Source organism: Pelecanus crispus, chromosome Z (assembly GCF_030463565.1).
Source record: "Pelecanus crispus isolate bPelCri1 chromosome Z, bPelCri1.pri, whole genome shotgun sequence".
NCBI lineage: Eukaryota > Metazoa > Chordata > Aves > Pelecaniformes > Pelecanidae > Pelecanus > Pelecanus crispus.
The window spans coordinates 38,060,925-38,080,470 of record NC_134676.1 but is presented as its reverse complement, the minus strand read 5'-3'; the positions used below and the strand labels follow the sequence as shown (position 1 = coordinate 38,080,470).

General features: G+C 41.4%; 1 protein-coding gene across 1 annotated transcript in view; it reads left to right on the top strand.

Annotated features, from left to right (window-relative positions):
* MLLT3 (MLLT3 super elongation complex subunit) overlaps window positions 1–19,546 on the top strand; it is a 155,131-nt gene that overhangs the window by 1,500 nt on the left and 134,085 nt on the right. The window lies entirely within an intron of this gene.

Sequence of the window (19,546 nt, the reverse complement as noted above, 5' to 3'; positions counted from 1 at the left end):
TGGTTAGTAGTTACCTTTCATTTGATCTGTAATCTTTCTTGGCATCTAGAACTCCTGTAGTTCCTTAGAACGACATCATCATAAATCCTGTCTGCTTAGAGCTAGGGTGGAGAAAAATTGGATGTTCAGGGAGCAAAAACCAGGAAACTTTTAAGTGTTGAGGGAAAAAAAAAAAAGCTTTTTTTTTTTTTTTTTTGTGGTAAGGTAAAAACACATTTTCATTTAGGGTTTCTATGTTTGAAGATGCCAAGCTGTGACTTTTTTACATCAGTTACTGTGTTTCTTCTAGAATACTTCCCTTAAGCAACGGAGTGTAAGAATTGCAGTACTTTAACTGCTGAGATTATCTTCTAAAGTATAAGCTATTAATTACCTTTTATTACGGAGTTGGTAAATTTTTAAATCTACTGTAAACCAGTGCAGTACCACACAAACAGTTTTCAGTGGATTGTATGTAATAGTGCAGTATATCTAATGAATTCAATTGCTCAGAGTGCACTGTGGAGTCTTCCTCCTGTTTTCTTCTGTTTCTTGTACAGAAAAGCATGACTTTAAGTCACTCTAAATAGTTCAGCACAGAAAGTCCTGAGAACAGCTCTGAGTAGTCTAAATAGGTAAGATAGCATTATCTGTATTCGGTAAATTACATGATGTGCCAGAACGTATATTTAATACTTTGAAGCTCTGTCTGCAGAGGGGGTGTTTGTGATCCTCTCTGCTTTTATTATCCATGCTTTATTTATTTATTTATGTGCTGTTGTCTGGCCTTGGGGAATGTGAGTCTGCAGCCCAGACTTGGGGGTTGGTTGCTAGGTGTGATGTGGAGCTTGCTAATCAGAATATATTTTGGGACTTTGGTAAGTGAAAGGTGCATAGTTTGCTGCTGTGAGTGCTTTGTGTTTCCAGCTGCTGAGTTTAGTTACGCAGTCGTTTAAGCCATTGTTTTAAACTGTTTATTTTGGGTTTGTATTTATATGCATTATTTTTGTGATGTGGCAACTGCTGGGAAGGATGCCAGCTTATATAGCCTGGGAGGGGACTTGTCATATTGTGATTGCACATGACTTGGATTGTAGGAGAACACCGCAGCTGCTCCATCCAGCAGAGCGTAAGCTCAGATGGTGAGCACGCCATTCACTTCTGGGCTTTGCTTAACATATTAAAACTACAGCAATGAGGGAGAAATAGGTGCTGAAGCAATTTCAGGCCCCTGAAATCACTGTGGGAAAGATGAGGATTGTGCTGCCGAGAGTGATCCATGTATGAATTACCTAGCATGTTTTCTGCTCTTCAGAAGTCTTTTAAAGAGTGGTGGTGATGTGTGCCTTGTAAACGGGAGCGTTTTGTTTGTCTTTCTAATTTCCAAATGCAGTTGAAATTTTTGACAAAAATATTCTAGGTTTTCTTGGCTCTGTAGATCAGTGCTGTTAGTTTGATCTGACCTCAGATAGCCTTCAGGGTGCTACCTTAGGTGTTGCGTACTTGATGGGAATGATATGCTTGCTTGTAGTGTTAGTCAAACTACTTCTTTTCCATCACTTCCTCTGAATTTATATACTTTATTATTTTAGTGTAACTTACCACTTGCAGGTACGTGATAAGTTCTCAAAGTAATCCTGAGCCATGGGTTTAACAATCTGAAGTGGGTGTACAATATTAATCAAAAGCAAGTACTAGTATACTGACTAGCCATAATAACACTTAGTGTTCTAGTAAGTGGTCTTTTTCTCTCTGATTCATGTTGTGAATGGCTGCTCTAACATGTATGCTTGCTAGGAAAAGTTTTAATTCATTAAGTTTATCTGTAGAGCTCGCAGATCAATTTGAAAATAATAAATGAATAGGCTATCGTAGGAGTTATTAGCTTATAATGTGTTTCTGTTGCTAGATCACTTTTTATTAGGGGCATAGTCATTCCAAACATCAAGGGGAACAAAGCAGACAACTTATTTTCAGTGCACTTGCTTTGCCTGTTGATGAGAATAGCTGGATAAAACTGTTAGTTTGCTGGCTACAGCTCTGGCTTTGCTTATCTCTTCTGGCTATACTAGGGATTTTGGAAGTACTAGGGGTTGGTGGTGAGTTTGCAAAGGTGTGCCCAAGTGTTTGTTTACTAATTGTTGCTGCAGAGCAAGCAGGGTCCTGTACCCTGAATTTGCGTCAGTTTTTAAGGTGGAAACATAGCTAGGAACAGTCGTCAGAGTGCAAAGCAGGTTGGTTTGTATGTGTAGATGGGATGGAAAGGTGATGGTGACTAACAGGGAGCAGAGTGTAGATAAGGTAGAGTGACCTAATAAAGTAGTCGCCTTCCTCTTTCACTATGTCTAACCTTAAAAACTTGAGTTGGCAGTGGTTTTATTGTTTTCCGTTTGCCTTACGGTGACTTGAGTGCTTCAGTTGATCCTTGCACAGAGGAGCACACAGGCATTCACAGTGACTGTTTTCCCGTACTTCCTCCCATTTTGTGTGGCCTGCCTCTGCCATCTGACTTCCATGAGTAGTTTCATGGGGGGGTGGCTACAGGGCTACTTGTCAGGTTAAAGAAAATAGACTCATGCCCAGACTCAGTTTTGACTGGAGTTTGCAAGACAAAAGCTCTCTAAAATCATCATGCAATCAGAAATGCCAGTTTTCAAATCTTGTCTATTTCGTGATGATGATGTAAACTAGTTAAGAGAAGACATGGAGTATTTCTAAGATTCTAGCTTTATTTCAAAGCATGTGTTGATTACTTTTCATTATTTGTGTGAAGAAAATAGTGCTGTGTGTAGAAGTGTAGTATTTTGAAGCGTGTCTGTGGAACAAGATTTGTCACCAGGTTATGGTTAGTTTTGATCCACTGCAATATTGCCTCCAAAAGAGGAGCTGTTGCTCTTGTCTGATAACGTGTCTCATTATTCCTTTGGATGGTAAGCAATGCAGAAATTTTTTCTTCCTCTTCTTGCCTAATGAATGTCGGTGCTCTGCAACAGCCATCTGACTTACTAAACAGTTAAGAAGGTAAAGAAAATATTTCTAATCTAATGAATGTTGGTATTCTGCAACAGTAGTTCAACTTACTATTTGTCTTGCAGTATTTCAGTTGGATAAGGAAACACATCTCTTGTGTTTCAATGACTCATTATAAGTACGTGTCAAAAACTACATTGGAACTAGTGTGGCCCGAGTGCTTAAGGTGGTGCATTTTGACAAACTAATTTTTTTTTTATAAACAATGGGTGGTCTAATATTTCTGTGCTAATAACTTGGTCAATATGAAAATGGTGGTTTGGACACCAGAATGTTGGTGGTTTGGACACCAGAATGTTGTAACTTAAAAAGTGGATGTGTTGCTTTCCTCTGTGGAACTAAGGGGAACAATGCTTACTACATCTTGTAGTTCAAGAAGTTTACAATGATATGGCAAAGCAGTGGAAGTGGAGCTGCTTGTTACTGTGCTATAGGATGGACCAAACTGTAACATTCTTCTAGAAAGTCCATGTTTCCAGTATTGGTTGTTTTTGTTAAGGTTGTCCATTAGTACAGAATGAGACTTTAGTGGACTGTAACACTTTGAAATAAGTCTAAGCTACTGTAAAAGGTGCTGATGATTTCTTTCTAGTATGCACATTCTTTCCATTCTCATACAAAAGCTTTTCCACTTTTACTCCTGCAGTTTAACTAGGCAATTTTTCTGAGTAGAATTTTTCTGAATAGTCTTCCTCAGAAAAGTTACAAAATCTCTTCTTCTGAATCCATTGTGTTATAGCAGTCCATTAAGGAGGAAGAAACTCTAAAAGATGCAGTCCCTATTATCGCTGGCATTTTTTGTATCGCTTATTCATTTAAGATAACTTTGCCCCAGAGGCCACGGTATTTTGGGCCATGGTGAGGTAAGAAACTTTTGGCACGGGAAATGTGGAGTGAAGGTCAGCAGCGGTGCAGGGTGTGTCCTTCCTCATGGAAGGGGCTGCCCTGTAAGCCCACACAAATCCATGAGCTGACTTCAGTTACAGTGCATCACGGTGCCTGGTGACACATGTGGTGTGAGCAGCACCAGGTTCTGTCTCTTCCACCCTCAGTGCACAGCAGTGTAGCTGTGGAGTGGAAACTGCATTAAGAGCATCCTTCAGTTTGCTTTTAAGGTCTTCTTGGGAAAACAGTTGTAGATAAACCCTAATATAGTATGCAGAATTTTATTTACAAAGGGGAAACTTCTTTTTGATTTTCAAAAAAAAGTCTTATGGCTTTTTTGTGCTATATGCACTACCTTGAAATGAAAAAATGCCAATCAAATTCTGCTTCTGTGCATTTGGATTCATTGTACAAAAACTGAATTGACTGCATCAGTTGCTTGACTTGTGAAGGACTGATTGGTGCAGTTTCAAGCTGGTAGATAGGCTCCTCCATGGAGATGTATGTTTTGGTCTGCTGCTTTAAAGGAATGTTTAAATTTAGACAAAACTTTTTGCAGTGACAGCTTAATCCTCTTGTGAAAGCACATCTCATGCTATATTTTAAAACAGTCTGTAGTGATCTGTATTTTGGCTGTAAAAAAATGTCATGAAGCTCCCTAAAAGTATTTATGGATAATATGCTGGCCAAGAAAATCAATGAAATGTCTTGGAATGAACTTTGATTAGGACAAATGATGTAATTCTCCCCTGGTTACTTGTGATTTTTTTTTTTAAATTTGCTTTTCAAATATTTTACTGTTAGGAGGCACATTAGTGGAAGGGAAGGGAAAGATGATCCTTAATCTTTCCTTCCTTTCCTAGCCCTGTTTTATTAATGTGTTGACCACAATGCACATGCTCCTGCTTTTAGTAGCTTGCATGTTGTGTTGTAAAATTTTGGAGAAAAAGGCCAAACAATATTATCTCACTCACTGTTCTTGTCTTTTTTTTTTTCTTTTGCAGATTTTAAATACTAAATGTTTAAAAAAAAAAAAAATTAGGCTCTCCCTGCTCCATTTCAAGTCACTCAGACTTAACTCTCTATTTTAGTAAATTGAGTGGTGTGAGGATAGGGACCCACGAGCAAATTCTTACCATATGACTTGTTTTCCCTTTGTACCAACTAGCACAGGCAGATGGTCAAGATCAATAAACAGGCAGTCAGTTTTCTGCTGGATATTTTAGTAGGATATTTAGCTACACTTGTAAGGACTTCAGTTAATTGTAGGTCTGTTTTGTTTTTGTTTTTCTCCCCTCTTAAACTTTGCCTATGCCTAACTCTCTAGGTATGATAGGCATGTGGGAATTTCTTTTTCCATCAGTCTTAGAGATACAGGCTTGATATTGCACCTTTTAGGGCAGGTGTTGCTATTTTAGTTGCAAAATGGCTGTGTTATCGGGCATGGATTTACTCATCAGTGGATTTCAGCTGTGGTCAAATGAAACCTCTAGTGTCTGATGTCTAGTGAAGAATTTCATTTGTTTAATAGGAAACTCTTGAGACATAATGTTGCTACTACTTTAATAAGAAGCTGAATAGCTTTGAGAGTGCATATGTGTTTTCAAGTGCATCTGCTAATTCAGCCCAATGCAAATCACAAGGGCATTTCAGAGTTTTCTTTTTCAAAGAGAGTGAGTGGAGTTTGAATATAGGTAAGCTATCAAATTTCATCTTTACATGAGTGCCATCAGTAAATAATTTGTGGCTTTGATGGTAACGTGCTACCTGTATAGGAAAACCTGTTTCTAAGAAATAATTTCCCTTCCCTGATATGTCTCTAAAAATGATCACATTCAATGTCAGTGCTTACGCTTTATTTAGAAATATACAGTGTAATAAGGACTTGATTCTTAGATTGGGCAGTATACATCTGTTTGATGATCCCTTTCCATCAGAAGGGATTTGCTCTCTGTGAAGACCTGCATTGCATTCAACTGAAATTTAAAGCTGAATGCACACTGAAGTATGACAATGGGCTCTTAACAGTTGCTCAAGATATGTAGCGACTGTACAATCTGTAGTACCTCAATGTGACAAAACATGTGAGTAACAAGGCTGCTAAATCTTCCCGTGTCACAAACCTAGTTTTTAAAGTTTACTTGCACATTTTTTTGTGTGGTTTAATTGTGTGGGTTATGTGTTCAATGCATGCTTTTTTCATTCTCCTGCATGTCTAGTTTCAGCTAGCTTTCCTCCCCCTGCCAGCATATTTCTGCGCTGGCAAATGCTGATTTCTGTCGGAACTGTCAGTCAGTTCTGCCTCTCATTTCTTGTAGGTTATTTAGTTCACATTAAGTTAACTTTGAATAGCATTTAAATGCTAATACAGTATTTTTAGTTCTAAAAAGCTATGGTTACATCTTTCTAAAGCTACATTATTAATACTCTTTGATTGTAAATCTTCCAGATTTTAGATGGTAGGAAGTGAAATGCAGTTTCAGGGCTATTGTACATGAGACTTTTGGATAGCTGTAGAGTAATAGTCACTTAAAGTACAGAAAATGCGATTGTTGTGTGTAAGATCAGCTCTGTCACTTCTTTATGGGGGGGAGGGAAGACACCTCAAAATGTTTAAATCAGTAGACAGTTAAATTTGTTAGCATGCACTTGAGAAAAGCAAACAGCAGGGTTGATTGCTGTTTATTGTTGTTACTCTGTTTACTTCTGTCAGTTTTTATCCTTAGAAAAACAGGATATGTAAGAAATCTTTAAACCACATATTTGCTATTACAGGTTAATCTGAACTACAGGTATAATAATGTCTGTTAAGATTTTTTTCAGTGCTGTATTACTAAGCTGTAAAATCTTGGAAGTTTGGTTTGTGTTATTTTTTTTGTGGTACTGTTCAAGGTATGAAGGCTGTTCTTGTAACAGTGCTGTGCAGTATGGTTGTAGTTGTTTATTGTTGTGTTGGGTTTGGTGGGGGGTTTTTTTGTTGTTTTTTAAATTCAGGTTTTGTGGAGAAATGTTGGAGAGGGTTATCCTGTCCTTTGTTCTGGTAGAATCTGTGGAAGAGACTGAAAACTTGATAGTTGCAGCCTGTAAAACTTGTTGATGGTGCTTGCGATAGGTGGGGAAAGCAGAGATTAATTTATAAAGGTTTGATCCAGAATTAAGTCTGTAGGCTGCTACAGTTTGAATATATTAATTTTTGTGAGATTCTTACGATGCACTTTTAAACAAGCAGAAATAAGTTCATGTGTGATCTGTTTCATCCTTTCCTGGTAGTGATTGATAGGCATATGTCCTGGTTTCAGCTGGGATAGAGTTAATTTTCTTCCTAGTAGCAGGCATAGTGCTGTGTTTTGGATTTAGTAGGAGAATAATGCTGATAGCAACAACTAAAACATCAGTGTGTTAAGTACTGCTTATGCTAGTCAAGGACTTTTCAGCTTCCTGTGCTCTGCCAGGTGCACAAGAAACTGGGAGGGGGCACAGTCAGGACAGCTGACCCAAACTGACCAGAGGGCTATTCCATACCATATGATGTCATGCTCAGTATAGAAACTGGGGGAGTTGGCTGGGGGGTAGCAGTCGCTGCTCGGGGACTGGCTTGGTGTTTGTTGGTGGGTGGTGAGCAATTATGTAATTTGTTTTTCCTGGGTTTTGTTTCTCTCTCTTGTTGTTTTTGTTACAATTTATATACAATAATTATTATTATATTTCAATTATTAAGCTGTTCTTATCTCAACCCACGAGTTTTCTTCTGCTCTTCTGATTCTCTCCCTGTCCCACTGGGGGGGGTGTGAGTGAGTGGCTGTGTGGTGCTTGGTTGCCAACTGGGGCTAAACCACAACAGTCCTTTTTGGCACCCAACATAGGGTCTGAAGGATTTGAGATAATAACAGCTTAACAAGAGCTTATTGAGAAATTTATACCTGTTCATAGTTGCAGGTCACAATATTTATTCATCTGTTCTTGATATTAGTTTATCTGATCTGCACCATGCTCCTTTTTTTGCTGTACATGTTAAAAATTGGTGTTGGTTTTTGCAGTTTGCTGTGCTCTGCAGTGATTAGTGCTGTTTTGCCTGGGACATTTGTTATTAAAACACTGACCTTGGGCTTTATCTGGTACTTAAGTTTTGTACTGAAGCCATTAATGTACTTTGGATACCACCTTGTGGAGACAATTAGCAATTAGACTTCTTCTGAGAGGTTTTTTATGGAGGAAATGCAGATGGCACCTTCACTACCTCCTTCTATGATGTTTCCTCCTTCATTACAATAACTTTCCAGTATCTTGAACATCCTTGGGTAGTTAAGATATATCTATTGGTATTTCTTTGGAATATTGTTTCATGTTTGTTTAAGGTTAGTAAGCAATTTAAGAATATCATCCAGAGATCTGCCCCAAGGCTGGATAGTTATGACTGGCAGGGTGTGTGGGATAGTTTGGGCGAGTACCTAGGACAGTGGGCCCCTCCAGTGTTTTGGAACTTCACCCCTGAACAAGTGCAGAATCCTGAAAAACTAGTAAAGTATTTGGAAAAAGTATGTTGTCACCCTGGCAACTCCAGAGACACAAATCACTGCAATGTGATGGGGCCTGGCCCATGCCTACCGAGCCCTGTTCAACAGTATTCAGAACCCTCAAGGGGAATAGAAGGTCTCTGGATCTGATAACAAAATGACAGGCACTGTGTCTACTCCAACCCCCACCACAGGTACTGCGGCTACGCCAGGAAACCCACCCATGCCGCTATCAGTTGCCCCTATACACAAGAAGAAATCTTGGAAGCAAAATTCAGCTTGTTTAGAAATGGATGATGAAAAAGAAGGGCCATCACAAGAAGAGGAGGAGGAAGAGGAAGAACTCGTAAATGAGATGGAAACCACCTGACCCCTATGTTTGAGTGAGCTGTGAGGTATGTGAAAAGATTTCAGCTGTCATCCAGGTGAGCACATTGTCACCTGGCTGCTCCGATGCTGTGGTAACAGGGCCAATAGCCTGGAATTAGAGGGTAGGGAAGCCAAGCAGCTGGGATCCCTTTCTAGGGAAGGGGGTATTGACAAAGCAATTGGAAAAGGGGCACAAACCCTCAGCCTCTGGAGGAGACTTCTGTCAAGCGTGAAGGAAAGGTATCCCTTCAAGGAAGATGTTATATATTGCCCAGGCAAATGGACCACCGCAGAGAGAGAATCATAGAATCATAGAATCGTTTAGGTTGGAAAAGACCTTTAAGATCATCCAGTCCAACCATTAACCTACACTACCAAGTCTACTCTAAACCAGTCAAGGGTAGACTAGACTAAACCATGTCCCGAAGTGCCACATCTACCCATTTTTTGAACACTTCCAGGGATGGTGACTCCACCACCTCTCTGGGCAGCCTGTTCCAATGCTTGACCACCCTTTCTGTAAAGAAATTTTTCCTAATTTCCATCCTAAACCTCCCCTGGTGCAACTTAAGCCCATTTCCTCTCGTCCTATTGCTAAGTACTTGGGAGAAGAGACCAACACCCACCTCACTACAACCTCCTTTCAGGTAGTTGTAGAGAGCGATAAGGTCTCCCCTCAGCCACCTCTTCTCCACACTAAACACCCCCAGTTCCCTCAGCCGCTCCTCATAAGGCCTGTGCTCCAGACCCTTCACCAGCCTTGTTGCCCTTCTCTGAACATGCTCCAGCACCTCAATGTCTTTCTTGTATTGAGGGGCCCAAAACTGGACACAGTATTCCAGAGGTATCCGGTACCTGAGGGAAGTAGGCATGCTGGAGGTGATCTATAGTGACCTGAACAATGAGCAGTTATCCAAAGATCCACATGAGTCTGGTGCACATGACCCATGTGGCAGAAGTTTGTATGGAGCGCATCATCATCATATGCCAACTCACTGGCACTACTGACCTGGAAAGATGAAGAGGCACCAGGGGTGGATGAAGTGGCTGGCCAACTCCAGGAATACGAAGAAAGTATCTCCTCCTCCCTTGTCTTGGCTGTAGAGAAACTGCCCCAGGAGGTCCAGCAACTCAAAGAGTATAGGTCCTGCTCCCCACCTGTGTGGACCAGTATCTCAGCCCCTAGGAGTCAACGTCCTTATGCTCAAGAGAGAGGATATAGAGGATATAGTCCATAGGGCAGCCTGTGGTTTTACTTGCATGACCATGGAGAGGACATGAGGAAGTGGGATGGAAAATCTACCTCGACCCTAGAGGCATGGGTATGTGGATTGCAAGGAAAGACAATCACACAAGGGGGTTCTTCCAGGAAAATTCCTGCTGCTCCAGTTTCCAGTGGGCAACTCCCCAGACAGAGTAAGAGGGCTGATCCTACTCCTGATTTTAATGAAGGGACTCCTGACTCATATGTACAGGAGGCGAGTAATGAATACTATGATCGGGAGTAGAGGGGCCCTGCCTCCAGCCAGGTGGAGGAAAGGGACAACTCGGTTTACTGGACTGTGTGGATTTGATGGCCTGGCACATCAGACCCACAGGAGTAGAAGGCTCTAGTGGACACCGGTGCATAGTGTACCCTAATGCCATCAAGCTGTAAAGGGGTAGAACCCATCTGTATTTCTGGAGTGACTGGTGGATCCCAACAGTTAACTGTACTGGAGGCCAAAGTGAGCCTAACTGTGAATGAGTGGCAGAAGCACACCATTGTGACTGGCCCAGAGGCTCCATGCATCCTTGGCATAGACTACCTCAGGAGAGGGTATTTCAAGGACCCAAAAGGGTACTGGTGGATTTTTGGTGTAGCTGCCTTGGAGATGGAGGAAATTAAACAGTTGTCCACCTTGCCCGGTCTCTCAGAGGACCCTTCTATTGTGGGGTTTCTGAGGGTCGAAGAACAACATGTGATGATCACCACCACAGTGGTGCACTGGCGGCAATATTGCACCAACCGAGACTCCCTGATTCCCATCCATAAGCTGATTTGTTGACTGGAGAGCCAAGGAGCCATCAGCAAGACTCACTTACCCTTTAACAGTCCCATATTGCCAGTGCAAAAGTTGAACGGAGAGTGGAGACTAACAGTAGACTATCATGGCCTGAACAGAGTCATGCTACTGCTGAGTGCTGCCGTGCTGGACATGCTAGAACTGGAGGCAAAGGCAGCTAAGTGGTATGCCACAATTGACATCGCTAATGCATTTTTCTCAATCACTTTGGCAGCAGAGAGCAGGCCGCAGTTTGCTTTTACTTGGAGGGGTGTTCAGTATACCCAGAATTGACTACCCCAGGGGTGGAAACACAGCCCTGCCATTTGCCATGGACTGATGCAGACGGCACTGGAACAGGGTGAAGCTCCAGAACATCTGCAGTATATTGATGACATCATTGTGTGGGACAATACAGCAGAAGAAGTTTTTGAGAAAGGGAAGAAAATAGTCCCAATCCTTCTGAAGGCTGTTTTTGCCATGAAACAAAGTAAGGTCAGGGGACCTGCACAGGAGATCCAGTTTTTAGGAGTAAAATGGCAAGATGGACATCGTCAGTTCCCAATGGATGTGATCAACAAAATAACAGCTATGTCCCCACCAACTGGCAAAAAGGAAACACAAGCTTTCTTAGGCGTTGTGGGTTTTTGGAGAATGCATATTCCAAATTACAGTCAGATTGTAAGCCCTCTCTATCAAGTGACTCGGAAGAAGAACGATTTCAAATGGGACCCTGAGCAACAACAAGCCTTTGAACAAATTAAACAGGAGATAGCTCATGCAGTAGCCCTTGGGCCAGTCCGGGCAGGGTGAGATGTTAAAAAAAAAAAGTGCTCTACCCCACAGCCAGGGAGAATGGCCCTACCTGGAGCCTCTGGCAGAAAGCACCAGGGGAGACTTGAGGTGTGACCCCTGTGGTTTTGGAGCTGGGGATACAGAGGATCCGAAGCCCGCTATACTCCAGCTGAGAAAGAGGTATTGGCAGCGTATGAAGGGGTTCAAGTTGCTTTGGAAGTGGTTGGTACTGAAGCACAGCTCCTGCTGGCACCCCGACTGCCGGTGCTGGGCTGGATGTTCAAAGGGAGGGCCCCCTCTACACATCATGTAACTGATGCTATGTGGAGTAAGTGGGTCACACTGATCACACAATGGGCTCAAATAGGAAACCCCAGTTGCCCAGGAATCTTGGAATTGACCATGGACTGGCCAGAAGGCAAAGATTTTGGAATATCACCAGACGAGGAGGTTATGCATGCTGAGGAGGCCGCACTGTATAATAAACTATCAGAAAATGAAAAGCAATCTGCCCTGTTCACTGATGGGTCCTGTCGTCTTGTGGGAAAGTATCAGAGGTGGAAGGCTGCTCTATGGAGTCCTATACGACAAGTCGCAGAAACCGCTGCAGTAGAAGGGGAGTTGAGTCAGCGTGCAGAGGTGAAAGCCATCCAGCTGGTTTTAGATATTGCTGAACGAGAAAAGTGGCCAGTCCTTTATCTCTATACTGACTCATGGATGGTGGGCAATGCCCTGTGGGGGTGGTTGCAGCAATGGAAGCAAAGCAACTGGCAGCGCAGAGGCAAACCAATCTGGGCTGCCGCATTGTGGCAAGATATTGCTGTCCGGGTAGAGAACCTGGTTGTAAAAGTTCGTCATGTAGATGCTCATGTACCCAAGAATTGGGCTACTGAAGAACATTGGGAACAACCAGCAGGTGGATCAGTCTGCTGAGACTGAAGTGGCTCAGGTGAATCTGGACTGGCAACATAAGGATGAATTACTTATAGCTCCGTGGGCCCATGATGCCTCAGGCCACCAGGGAAGTGATGCAACATATAGATGGGCTTGTGATTGAGAGGTGGACTTGACCAAGGACAGTATTGCACAGGTTATCCATGAGTGTGAAACGTGCATTGCAATCAAGCAAGCCAAGCGGTCAAGCCCCTCTGGTATGGAGGACGATGGCTGAAATACGAATATGGGGAGGCCTGGTGGATTGATTTATATCACACTCCCACAAACCCGCCAAGGCAAGTGCCATGTGCTTACAATGGTGTAAGCAACCACCAGATGGCTGGAAATGTATCCCATGCCACCACCCGGAACACTGTCCTGGGCCTTGAAAAGCAAGTCTTATGGTGACATGACACCCCTTTCCGGGTGAATTGAGTCAGACAACGGGACTCATTTCCGAAACAACCTCATAGACACCTGGGCCAAAGAGCACGGCATTGAGTGGGTATATCACATCTGCTATCATGCACCAGCCTCCAGGAAAATCAAATGATACAATGGACTGTTAAAGACTACCCTGAGAGCAATGGTTGGTGGGTCATTCAAACACTGGGATACACATTTAGCAAAAGCCACCAGGTTAGTCAACACTAGGGGATCTGCCAATCGAGCTGGCCCTGCCTGATCAAAACTTTTACATACTGTAGAAGGCGATAAAGTCCCTGTAGTGCACATAAAAAAATATGCTGGGGAAGACAGTCTGGGTGACTTCCACCTCTGGCAAAGGCAAACCCATTCGTGGGATTGCTTTTGCTCAAGGACCTGGGTGCACTTGGTGGGTGATGCGAAAGGATGGGGAAGTCCAATGTGTACCTCAAGGGAATTTGATTTTGGGTGAAAACAGTCAATGAACTGAATGGTATGATGTTAATGGCTATGTAATACTGTATGTCGTCAATTCTGTGGTGGCTATATGCCATAGCACAGTAAGAACCACCCAAATTAATGAAGAATGAACTTTGATGAAACTGAGCAAAGTGCAGCAGTGATGGAACCAGAACTGGCTTCAGCATGCAACAATCCAACACGACACACCATCTCTCCTGCTCTGAAGGACTGTTATGACAGATGGAGGCCAAAGTCATGGACTAAATGAACTCAATGGACATTTTAGAGGGATGGCCCGTAGGCTAGGAATGGTATTGTGTATATATCAAAAGACAGCGTAAATGGTGGTGATTAATTGGAATGAATTAGAAAGGGTAGGACCTGTGCATGATGTAGATGGTATAGAATACGGGGCGGATATTGTCCTGGTTTTGGCTGGGATGGAGTTAATTTTCATCCTAATAGCTGGCATAGTGCTGTGTTTTGGATTTAGGATGAGAATGATGCTGATAACACGCTGATGTTTTAGTTGTTGCTAAGTACTGCTTACACTAGTCAAGGATTTTTCAGCTTCCCATGCTCTGCCAGGTGCACAAGAAGCTGGGAGGAGGCACAGCCAAGATAGTTGATCCAAACTGGCCAAAGGGCTGTTCCATACCATATGATGTCATGCTCAGTATGTAAACTGGGGGGAGTTAGCTGGGGGGCAGCGATCGCTGCTTGGGGACTGGCTGGGCATTGGTCGGCAGGTGGTGAGTGGCTGCATCACTTGTTTTTCTTCCCCTGGGTTTTGTTTCTCTCTCTCTTGTTGTTCTCCTTTTTATTACAATTTTTATTACTATTATTTTTTTGTTTAAATTATTAAACTGTTCTTATCTCAACCCATGAGTTTTCTTACTTTTGCTGTTCCGTTTCTCTCCCCCATCCCAGTGCGGGGGGGAGGGTGAGCAAGTGGCTCTGTGGTGCTTTGTTGCCAACTGGTGCTGAACCACAACAGGATATATGAAAACGAAGGAACAGTCAAATTCCAGCACTTCTATATGTTTACATGAAAATTATGGTTTCTCATCTTGTCACAAAACACTTAGCTTCTAATTCAAAATGTTGTTTGCTTTCTGTATGACTTGGAGTTTTTTGCTGTGCTTTCTAGTACATAAAGGGGAGGAAGAACAGACTGGTATGTAAAATATTTGTATGCTAACTTAAATATCTGTTGGGAATTTATGTTAAAATTAGATGTATTATACTGCCTACTATTAAAGGGTACAGCTAAAATACCAATCTTTTGCAGTGTAGAAAATAACTTTAAAAAACTGTACACTTCTGGGTAAAACCTCTTGTTCTGTACCTGTTAAAAAAATCAAAATTGTTAAATTCTTTCTGGGATGCCATTTATTTAAAAATATTAGTGGACGAGACTCTGTTCCTGCCAGGCACAGTCAGCCATCCGAGAGTTTATCTCATCAGTATCCTTGTGATGGTGCTCCTAGGCAGAGCATCAATGCTTAACTCTCGCCCTTGCTTGCCAGCTCTGGGCTGTATCATGCCGTTTATCTTCCGCTGAGCTCCTGCACTGGCTCTGGCTCTCTTGCGGAGTTCGGGTTTGTTTGCACTCCCTGGATGAGCCCAGTGGTGCTGGACAAGTTTGATTTTCAGAATTTGTGGCACACTATGGCGACAGAGGTCTCAACAGCTGTGACATCATGCAAATGATAGATCAAATCTAATTTCTTTTATATAGAGTTCAGACCTATTCTCAGCAATTGGTACGTAGAATTGCCTTTCTATGGCTTCAGTAACTTGTCCATAATTCTATATAAAAAAGCATATGTCTATACAGTAGGATGTGTGTATTTTTCATAAGGAATCTTCCTCATGAGGGTAAATACCAAGGTAGGTATTTCAGTTTTCAGATGTTTATGATGGCAGAGATTATAGTGCCAACTGCATTTTTATACATAACAAATAAAAAAAAGCAGAGCTGAACAAGAAATGCGAGGTGGATTGATTTTGCTGATTACCGTTAGGGTACTGAGCGGTTTGTAGTAAGTCTAAATTTAGTATTCGTGTCTGCTCTTCTAAAGCGTGTACAGGAAAAACTCCACCTGACTCAATGAGACACTAATCGTTTTCCTCATTCTAGATAGAAGTAAGGTGAACATAACGTATGTCTTGAAATGGGTTGACAGACAAGGTGTTCTGCATTTGTAAGCTTGTAAGGGAAGTCAAAGACTTTCTATGTATACTTAGAGGGAGACAGTACTTCATCTTTCATGGGCTAACTTTAAAGGGTAAATGATCCAGAAAGGAACAATGCTGAGATTCAGTTGAGACAGAACTACTTGATATTGTGGGCTGGAGGCCAGCAACTATGGTGTTTCCCATCATATGTGTTGGGGGAAAAAGGGCAGGTCCAAAAATAGTTGCTGTTACTCAGAGCAGCCTTTCTGCTAGTGGAGGGCAGAAGTTTTCTTGAAGGATTTTGATACATATGAAATGAGCAAATAACTTTTGAATTCCTATTGTGATCCAGTACGAGGCTTTATTTTTAACAGAAAAAAAATATTTGCACATTTCATCTTACATTATGTAAGTTCAAGTGAATATTTTATTGAAGCATTTGGTAAAACCATTTACAGAATGGCTGTTTTTAAGTCATCATAGCAGTAACACCATGCTTTACTGAAAAGCAGGAGGGAAGTGGATTGGACTTGAGATCTTGTGTGCTCTCTGAACATGGAGATGCACAGGTCTGGCATAATACTCAAAGACAGTTTTTTTTTTTAAACTAGGATAGTGCCTGATGATCTCTTTGGTGGTTTTTTTGTTTCTTTGGTTGTTTTTTTTGGGGGGGGGGGGGGGTGTTTCCTTTTGCTTGTCTCTAACCTGGGGGCATACCATATTGCTGGGCATGCTTGGTGACTCAAAATGATTTAATATTACCACAAGGAAAGAAAAACTGCATGAAAGAATAAAGTATATTGAAATGTGTATGGTCATATTAGTGGGACAGAAATCAGTCTCAAATCTATTCCTATAGAAAGATCTTAGTGAAAATGACTTTGTTAGAACTATTCCACAGTTCTTTAAATACCCGTAAACATATAAAGCTGAAGAGCTTTCACTTTTAAAAGAACAGTATGCCCTTGCAATGTTTTTTTGAGCCAGTGTTGTGGTGTTTTGACTCTGTGAGAACATAAACTTCTACTTGGAGAAATCAGTAGATGCTAATAAACTACAGATTTGTTCTTTTTAGCTGGATTCAGTGCCCAGCCTTTTCCAGCCAGTATCGAGTTGCTGTCTTTCATTAGGGGTCACTTAGAAATTGGAGGTACTGCTCAGGGTCCACGATCTGCCTGTGGTGTGTGTTCACTTGCCACGGTCTGCGCTCTCCCAGGGCTCAGGGGTTTTGTTTTGCTGACCACTGACTGAGCACGCACTGCGCTCCAGAGCCCAGCTCCTGTGCACCACAGGCAGCGTGCCAGGGAGTGTCCAGCAACCTGCTGTCCGACGGATGGGCCATCAAGGAGACAGGTTGATATCTACTGCCAGAGGATAGCCACTTGTGAGATCTGTGTCGGAGTTTTTAGGAAATGGGGAGGAACCCTGTGGAAGGGTTTTGGTGCTTTTGAAGACTGAATGCTGAAAAGTATATGCAAATTGTTTCCTAAATTTAGTAGGTGGCCAGAGGATGGAAGTACAGTTATACTAGTATAGTTGACTGGCCTTGCACAAAACACAAAAGCAGCCCAACAGGTAAACCTCAGTCATCCCAAAATAATGAACCATGGCAAGGAATAAAGAGAGAATCTAATGATGAGAGTACTACCTAGAAAGCATATACATACCCTTTGAGAGGAAAAAACACAAAAAGTGTGTTTTGTAACAATACTGTTTTGCTTATCCTTTAATTTAAAATACAGTCTTAAAATTTCTTTGTATGCTACACTGGAGTCAGAAAATATACTTTTGAATTCCCCTGTAATATGTGAAGGTTGCTTACCTGTTTTGATGCTGCTACTGTTAAGGTTATGCCTCTTAGAGTTGCAAATTATATCTCATCAGTGATATAATTCCTGTACTGTTCAGACTTCAGAGCTTTTGACACTCAAGTTGTTATTTCTTTGCCTGTCTGTCACTAATTCATCTGAAGTGTCTTTTAAGTAAGTGTGTGGTTTCTGTGAGTCTGTGAGTATTGTAAATGCTCCCATTTGTATCTAGCAAATATTCCAGAACAGAAAGTCCAACTTCTTAATTTCGGTGAGACTTTTTTTTGCCCCTTTCAGTTGAGCCAGGCTTTAGCCCAGTTCTGCAGAATATTGCTGTGATGTCTTCTCAGCAGAAAGTATTTTACACATAACATTTAGACTAATCAGTAATTCATTACAGTTAATAGAAGCAATGATATAGTAATACAACTGCACATCCTTATTATCTGAAGAATAAGGATACTTTAGGAAGTTTGACTTCTTGGGCTATAAATAATTTTTTTTTTTTTGAGATTGGTCTTAGTGTGAGAACCAGTGCACTCCCTTGCTGAATAAAAAGGCACCTAAAACACATAAATGTATTCTCTATGTTGTGGTCTTAGCCTCTTCTGTCTCCTCTGTGTAAATAAGGGGAGGTAGCAGGCTTCCAACCATTCTCTGTATTTACCTAGCATCCTTTCTTGTAAGGATATTGGCTTTTATTATTCTTTAGTGCTATCCTCTCTATAATGTTTCCCTAGATATAGCATATCATTTGTAACAGTCAGCTGTAAGTAGTTTCCTTTATTAAAAAAAAAAAAAGGAAGGTATTTATGTGCAAATTATTGTGAAGCAACTCCATCCAAGTTCTGTGGGTGCCTTTGGCAGTCTTGTGGAAATACAGGACAACCAGCCCTTGCAACTAAATCAAATAAGGTAAAACAACAGTAAAGCACTTGAGTTTGCTTCTGCAGGCACTGCTGTGCCAGCCTAGCCCCGCTCTTCCAGTGGGTGGCTGGACATGCTGCGAGTTGCCCTGTCCATCCTTAATGGAGTAGAGATGATAATGAAAAAGTCTCTCCTGTACAGTGGTGCCCTGAAGTAGAACCTGCTTTACTGCTGGTGTAAGTCAGAGATAACTCCAGGGAAGTGGCAGTGACCTGTGGTCTTCAAGCTGGACCCAGGCAGGCAGGTGGTTCTGTGTGAATCCTGTTACAGCACTTCTGTAGCTCAAACCTAATGGGAGGGTAAACTTCAGAAACCCACCACAAACACGTATGGTGCATGTGCACACACACACTTTTTACAAATACTGACTGTTTTATAGACATGGAACAGTGTTTTTTTTGTGGCTTCTGTAGCTGTCTAATGTTTTAAGTTGAGGTGATATGTTGCACCTACTGTGTTTGAATGCCTGTGCTTTAGAAAACTGGAAGTATCTGTTAGATGTTGCACTTAATCAAAGGCTGTTCTTAAAATGGTAGTCATCAATTATTTTAGTATTTGATTCAGGCTTTATTGTTAAATGTTAAGTCATCCCACAGTGGAAGGTTTATTTTTCACCTACAAAATTCTTTCCAAACAAACTAAATGTCTCCATTGAGCGTACATGAGAATAAAAGTTAATATTTGACAAAAATAAGGTTGTTAAACTGCGAATGATTTTTGTTTTCATTATCCTTTCTATTGCCTGGAAACTAAATAGAAATAAACTGGTTTCTATGAAGCAGATCTATGTTAGGTTACTTCCTTGAATTTTTGATATAATAAAGGCAAAGTTAAACAAGCACTGCAGATCTTGCAGATTTTGTAACAAAAGTTTAGTTGTATTAGACTACTAATATCAGTCTGTGGGGATATTTCCTTACATTTCTGTCTTGATGCCTGAACTGCAATTTTACAGGAGTCAAAATACTAATAAACTACTTGTAGATTGACATTTTAAGTGTACAGTCAAAATTATCGATCCATGTTTCAGGTGGAATATTTAAATGGTTTTGGTTTCTTTTTGTGTTTGTGAGTACCTTAAATATGAGAAGTTGTCAATTTGTGTGTCTAGACAATGGAAAATTTTACATTTTGGTTTTAGTTTCTTCCTTCGTGGTCTGTCCTGAAGTCTAGATAATAGTAATTTCTT